Below are 7,786 nucleotides of genomic sequence, written 5' to 3'. Positions count from 1 at the left end.
AGCATTCCCCCAGCTTTCCTGATAGCACCACCCACTTCTTGGCCTATGTGGATGTTCTGTGGCCATAGCTAGTTGTAATTGCTTTCCATTGCCATAACATCTGTTCCTAGCAAGACTTTGTGCTACAGAAGCTTTGAATTAACCTTGGAAGAAGCTGGCATAAATCTGGACTGAATGTAGGCTGGAATTCCTTAAAAAAGCAAAAGTTACAATAAATTAAAATGCCTTAAAATATGCTATTAAATGTCACATACTATAAAAAGCAGATGATCTACTGCACTTCATTTCTGGACTCACAGAAGTGTCCCAAAATCACAATATAGTTTGTCTGAACTACTGAATAAGTTCTTATTGTTAATGTAACCCTTCTGCCAGGTGTAGCCAGCAGCAACCAGGGCTGGGTTCAGTATCTAGGCGTTCCTTTTCAACAATACAACAGAAAACTGGCTTAAGCCCCCAACCAGTGACCTGGAACAATTACACACCACCTCCTGGGCGCTTCTAAGAGGCAATACTTCTCCTCTTGCAAGCATAGAGTCTGAGTGTAGGAAAAACTTTTAATAAAAGGAGGGAATTAACTCAGCATTAATTTGGGAAAACACCACAACTAGGGTTCATAAACATAAACCATGAGCAAAACACCCACCCCTAAGTAAGTTGGGCAGTGTCCTTTTCCCCTCAGGTGCTTAAGTCCAGCAACCCAAAAGTCCCTTTAATGTGCTGTCCTTCTCTGTACCCTACTCATAGTTGCTATCCTTGGCCACTGGAGCCCCAGAGTTCAGAGGTTCAGCCACAGAGTTCACCTCCCACCCTGTGTAGAGGGAAAGGAGGCACCTTACATGCCCCACTGCTTGGGGACTTGCTTGTCACCCCAATGACTGATTGCTGCACCTCTCTGCAGGGCTCTGCTCTGGCTCTCTCCACCAACCTCCCTGATGGCTGCTTGCCACACCTCTCCACCAGCCACCTGGCTGGCCACTTGCCAAGATGTCTTCAGGGCCCCCCACTTAACAGAGCTCTCAGTGATTTCAGCTCTCAGTGGGGGAGCCTCACTGCTGGTGCACACTGGGCAGTCTCTTGTAATAGAGACTCTGTCCCAATGTAGGTCTAATACTTAGACCGAGGTATCAGTGATTTCAGCTCTGCCATATGTAACAAGACTCTCAGTTGAATCTAAATTAGCTCTTATTATACTGTGAAGAGGGTGGGTCAAATAGTATCTATGACCACACCCCCCCAGGCCCATACCATCACTCCCACTCATTGGGCTTTGGAACCCATGTCCCTTGCCTAGTGAGTGCCATTCCATTGAGGGTGAGTCCCTCCACTGGGGTATGCCAGATACATTTCTGCTGCCCTCGGTTCACATAACAAGGATGACAACCCTTTATTACTCCTGCCACAATAACAAGGAGACATGGGATCCAACACCGGCCATGAGTGATCATTGGGCAAGCAATCCCATCATGCTGAGCACCTAGGCAGGGTGAGTGTGTCCATGCAAACGAAATCAGCTCCTGAAGTCTTTTTCCACAGCTTACCACTAGATGTCAGGGGAGAGCTCATTCAGACTGCTTACATTAATATCTTTCCAACTTAAATAGGATGTAGGCAAACATTTTATAGGCCTTCTCTAGTTGCTATAGCTTTCACTAACTCGCTGTTTTGCCATCCTCCTGCCATTCTGCCTCTATTCCATTAGTAATCTACACAGGATTTTCTAGCACAGTTTTGTATCAGTTGAAATCTAGAGAACTGGATAATTTAAGAAGGACTTAAATAAATTCCTTATCTGGCAATGTACTGAAAATATCTTGATTCCTAGCACAGCAAATATGCTGTGGAGTTCAATCTTCATTTAAAAAAGCAGTTGACCACAGTACTAGGATGTGGGAAGTCTTAAAGACTAATGTGTATATTTATGCAGATACAGTCTTCTGGGAGCCAGCATGTTTTTATCATAAAAGAATCCTTCAAGTAATTTTAACGAGGAGTTAGTTGAGGAATTTATTCTGAAACTTTAAACTATGTGTAAATTCCTGAGGGTCAAATTAAGTCGAAGGTAAATAATGTTCAGAGTGATGTTTAGTCAAGGCAACCTAACAGCTAGAGACATTGAAATCCAGTTTAGAGAACATTTCTGATCCAGCTAGAGACCTCCTTACGAAGACCAGACAGATGCCATATGCTGATGATAAAACATCTTTCACATCTTGACATTTGGAGCCTGTGCAAAAGATCAGTCATTTTATTTTTTCTAAGGTTGCCACCTTTAAAATAAATGGCCAGCAATTATGAGGTGGAAAAAGAGGAATAAACAGTAGTTATGTGTTGTCATCAATGATGAAAGACCCATAACCAGATGTTTTGCTTTACATGCAGGGATATTCTGGATAAAAGAAACCGTGAGGCTAGGCACTGCTGTTTGGAGGATACTTTAAAAGCACATTTTCTTATATACTGGTAGAATATTCCTCTCCTTAGATATGGGGCCGTATTCAGGGTTCCCCTACTCTAAATAGGGGCAGTGTGTAACTTTGTCTAAATTGTTCTTTGTGTTTTCCAAAAAATGATGCATTGTAGGGAATATTCTTAAATATCTTTCCTGCTGGGTCATATTTTACTTAAGACTTAGAATAATCAATTACATATTCTGTCAGAAATACCAATAATGTCAGTGGGGGTGGTGGAGGGGGAGAGTGGAAGAAACAACATTCCTCTTTTCCCTTCATTTGCCTTCATTTCTTTGTCATCTCTTGGAAGATGTTGGTAGTATACATTGCCTCAGGCCCCACAGCTGAGCATTGTGTTAAAACATTTAAAGAGAATTATTGTCATTTAAATTTATATGCAAATTATATCTTTACTAACCAGGCAAAACATTTTCTAACACTATCAGATTCACAGAAGCTCACTGAGCAAGCCAAAAGCTAAGCAAGATTGTTTAGTGCTGATGATCAAATTACACATTGAGTTAGAAGAACGTATTCAGCAGAGTACCTCATAGATCAATGTTAGGTCTGAATTTATTTATATCCCCATTAATAATTTGGAAGAGAGATTAAATATAGCATAATATTTTAAAAGAGTACATTATTATGCAGCCTGTAGAGAAGAAAAACACAGAGACCTAGAAAGGTTAGAAATGTATTGTTTATATGTATTTTTTTTTAAATCCACAATAGAATATTTTGTTCCTCTTTTTATACTGCTGACGTTCTACATATGTTTATTTGACTTGTACATATGTAGAACATTATGCTCTGACTGCAGTGCTAGGGACTCATTATTTTATTAATCTTTTTACAATACCTAGAAGTGTTATTCACATCAGAGGAACATATAAGATTCCTGCCCAGAAGAGTTTAGACAATTTAAGATCCAGTCCTGCAAACACACATGAATAACCTAACTTGTGAGCAGTTCCATAGAACTCAGAGTACATGTTTGCAGGGATGGGCCCTAATTTTAGACACAACACAATGAGATGGTGACTGTAGCGAGGAGACATGGCCTCCCTCAGAGGCAGATGTGGAGGGAATGCCGCAAGCCGCCTAGTGGTTGGAACCAGGAGGGCCATGCCCCACACACTGGAAGCAGAGGGGCGGGACAGGAAAAGGAAGTATAAAAGGCTGTCCCAGCAACTCAGTTGACAGGGAGCTGATGTAGGAGACAGATGCTGTTTCCCCACTGATGGAGTGGTAAACCAAGGAGAACCACTGCTGCCCCAAGGACCTGCACAAGCTTCCAGAGAACCCTGCCACTCCTGATGCTGAGAAGCTGCTATGGCGTACCTTGATGGTGTATCCCAGGGAGACTGAAGACAATCCCTGGATGCAGGTACACCTGAGGGGGAGAGTAGGAAGCAGCCCAGGGGAACCAGACTACTGTCTGGCTGTGGTGCTGCTAGAAATGTGGCTAGTGTGTTGCAGGGGGATTCCCTGTTGACCCAGTGGCAGAGTAGTCTGCCACTGTTAGGTCCTGGGCTATGATGTGGTGGAGTTGAGTGGGCTTGTGTCCCCCTACCACCGCACTATCAGGGGTGGCAGTACTCTTCTTCCTTAGACTAGGAGGACTGTGTTCCTCAGTCACCCCTGCTGGAGACCCATAGATGGTGCTTGGTGCTACAGCTCTGTGTGACTACAAGTCAGAGTCCTGCCTATTTGCAGCCCTGCCCTGCTCGAAGGTTGGGACCCACTGAGTATGGTGAATTCCCCTTCCTTTGATTTTAAGTACTCTTGCAGCCCAGGCTCTGAGGAGGTGTGGCCTCCTCAGAGGCAGAGATGGGACAGCCATGCCCACCTACAGTGACAAACAGTAGAAGAAGCATGGAAGGACAGTGGTATGCAGGTAGTCAGATTAGACAGGTACTTGCCTTGAGGTTCTGCTATGAGTAATATGAATAATAATTTCTTTTTTTAGGCCTCAATCCTGCACACACTTTTGCATGTGAATAACTTGACACATGTGGGAAGTCCTATTATAATTCAATATGCAAACTCATTGCAAAAAATTAAATGTCTAAGTCTTGCCATCTCTCATGAGCTCATTAGTCTTCATCTGTTTTTACAGCACTGAACACAGCACTGAAAACTGTTAATGCTCAGTAAATATTAATATCAGAAATGTATGCAGGAAATAAGAGTGATTTGAACTGAAGTACAAACTAATACATGGAAGGGGAATTAATCCAGAATATGGGAAGGGGCAACTTGGAAGAGAGTAATGCTGGAAGAGCCCACAAGGTAACAGTGGACAGGAAGTTACATACTGGCAAGCAATACAAAATGATAGAGAAAAGGGCAGTGCATTCTAGAGCTGCATAGAATAGAGGCTCCTTTTGTGGTTGTACCTCAATACAGCATTCAGCACTGGTCAGATCACACGTAAAATACAGGAAGCAGTATGGACACTGAATACTTGGAAGTGGGAATCTCTACCCTGAAACTTGGTATTAACATACTGATCCTTTTTGGTCATAGGCTTAAATTTGTCTCAAGCTCAAGTTTTTGGGTTTTTTTTGGCCCAATTAAAGTTATTTAATGGTCTTAGTCCAGTTCCAAGTAGACTAAAGTCCAAATCCCGAAAACATCAGCATGTTTTGAACAGGAGGAAGCTGCTGCAGCCCTTCTCTGCCACTTATACAAATCTCTCTGTTCTATTTCTTGTGTAATTGGAGATCTTGTCCAGGGGTAGTCAATAGGCAGACCATAGGCCAAATCTGGACTGCCAGATGCTTTTGAATGGACCCCAAAATCTTTTATCATTATTTTGTATTTTCTCTGGAGTCTGGACCTTGACTATCCCTTGACCAATAAATTTGGACCTTGACAAAAAAATAATTGACTACCCTTGTTGTAGGCCCTTCCTCTGACTCTCCTCACATGGCAGAGCTCTGCATGGGTCAGTATGAAGCATCCCTCTAAAGTGTGCAGGTGTCATGACTGAGATGTGAGCAGTCTGACCTAGTGGTCAGAGCAGGAGTCAGCTGCCAGGAGGTCAGAGTCTGAGACAGGCCAGAGGGCAAACCAGGAGTCAGGCAGGGTCAGGTTACCCATAGATCAGCAGCAGGCAGTAGGAGCAGGTGTTGCAGGGAAAGCAGCCCTGAGGAGGAAGAACCTAGTTGTATGGACAACTTCCTGTTCCTGTGCTTGGTCCCCAGCTTCTGTTTAACCCAGTCAGGACCCTCTGTGTTTCATCAATCAGATCCCAGGACTGGGGTCCTCAGGCAGCTGTTAGCAGGTCACTGGGTGGCAAGTTGGGACTGCCTAGCTCCTAAGAAACCTGGGGCTGTGGGTTCAAGAACCAAAGTTCCTGCCATCACCCCTTTCTCTAAGGGGTGCCCTTAGGGTGATGTAGGACCAAGCTTCATAGAGTGCAAGCATTCCATTGGAATCACAAGTGTGGAGGCATGTACAAGTTCCCAGGTACACTCCTTAGGACATTATCCCTCCTTCTCTGTAAAGTACCAGAGCCTGCAATATTTATGTTTGGAGTCCAGAATCTTGTGACCCATGTATTCCTTGTGGCTCTGTCCCTGTGAAGGTGGCTAGGCTCTGTGAGAGGGTTTTCTGTGTAAGGTTTCAAAAGTGATACATAAAATAAAATACCAGGTGACTCTTCAGAGAGCTGGGTAGTGGAAGTTCACATCCTGTTACAGGATCTCAAAAGGGCCAAAGAACCATTAAGTCCAGCTTGTGAGTAGGTATATTGGTGTGGAGAGCCATACATTATGTCCCACTGAGTAGATGGGGGCCTTGCTGTTGATGCTGGTCTGCATATCTCCTATAGTCTGCTCTTTCCTGCCCCTTCCCCCCAGGTAGGGTTCCTAATTTTGGTTGGATATATTACTGGATGTTTCATAATATGACTATCTTTAATTAAAGATTAATCTTTACTTCCTGGAACTGCAGGACAATCCGGGATGGTTGGCAACCTTACCCCCAGGTGCTTCTTCAGGGCCTGACAAATTTGCTGCACAAGGTTTGAGGCGGACAGGTAGGAAGAATACGTGGGTAATTGAGGGTGGAATCGGTGGTGGTACACATAGTTAGTAAAATAATGGCTTTGACCTGTAGATGCATGGCCTGTGTTGTAGACAAACTCCACATAAGGGAGAAGTGAAGACCAATCATCCTTAAGAATTTGGTTGGCCCTTGCTGTCTGGCCATTGGACTGGGGATGTTAAGCAGAGGAAAGACTTGTGTTGACTCCCAGCAGGTGCAAGGTTTTGTGCCAGAACCAAGCTGTGAAATGAGACCCTCATTGCAGCACTAGCAGCAAAGAACTAGTAAGTGATTGACTTGTAGCATGTTTTTAACATCGTGATTTGTTTTTGATGTTTTCTGATTGTTCCTCATAAATGAACTCCATTAATAGTAAGACACTGAGATGAGTTAATTGCTGAAGTTGGAAAGATGTTGTGAATGATCCTTCCTGGATTGGTTTAATGAAAACACCTGTTTTCTACTTTGACTTTTTCATGTTTTGTTTGTTTTCTGTGACTACAAGGAAAATCCTTATAAAGGAGCTGGTCCAAATAAAGGAATCTCTTCCAATGTAATGGAGTAAAACTGAAAAGCCATGTCTGGAAGTCCTGGCTCCCACTGCTCATTAATGAGTTTAGAGTTCCTGGGTTCTGCTTGTAAAATTATCCCATCAAAAATGTGCTTGCTATGTTATTAGAAACAGAAGTTTTTGTACTGCTAGAAAATGCTTTGAACAACCCGGTTTCCATCAAAACAAGGATCTTATTTGTAGGGGGTCCTACACACAGAGATCAGATAGAGCTGAAACTCAATAGTGTCTGTATCAGCACTTCTCTGGTGACCCTCTCAGTCTACAAAATGTAACTCTTGTTGTTAAAAACAAAACAACCCAGTTTCTGTCCTTTAAGGTTGCAAGAATAAATTTCCAAACATGAGATTTATTGCCATGTTTGGAAATAGTGCAGCATTAGCAGAAAGGTTGATAGTTAGACTTCTGGAGGTTGAGTCTCTAAGCATATTTTGGATTCCATTCTCTTTAATGTGAAATCTGTGGTGGTCTTTTTTCTTTTTTTTTTTTAAATTGGCCTGGAGTCAGTTTCTTTCAGGTTGGCTCCATCTTTCCTTCCCAGAAGCAGTACTTATAAGCTTCTTATGACTGCATTACAGGCTTTCTAATCAATGTTACTGGATATTTCACCAGCTTCAGTGATTTCAAAATAGCTTTCAGTTTTCTTTAAGCGAAGGCTAGTTGGTCTTTAAGCAATAAGTTATTCACCCTCCGGGGCCTCTGCCTTGCC

The 7,786-nt window shown here is 43.0% G+C and overlaps 1 long non-coding RNA gene across 1 annotated transcript; it reads left to right on the top strand.

The window, feature by feature from the left end:
• Positions 1-3,709: 3,709 nt before the first annotated feature.
• Positions 3,710-6,827, top strand: LOC120397189. The gene is made up of 3 exons (XR_005593705.1): positions 3,710-3,840; positions 6,414-6,498; positions 6,599-6,827. It is a non-coding gene; the product is annotated as an uncharacterized LOC120397189 (long non-coding RNA).
• The last annotated feature ends 959 nt before the right edge of the window (positions 6,828-7,786 follow it).

This window comes from Mauremys reevesii, linkage group 2 (assembly GCF_016161935.1).
Source record: "Mauremys reevesii isolate NIE-2019 linkage group 2, ASM1616193v1, whole genome shotgun sequence".
Lineage (NCBI taxonomy): Eukaryota > Metazoa > Chordata > Testudines > Geoemydidae > Mauremys > Mauremys reevesii.
The sequence above is the reverse complement of the archived record's forward strand: the minus strand, read 5'-3'. Positions and strand labels throughout refer to the sequence as shown.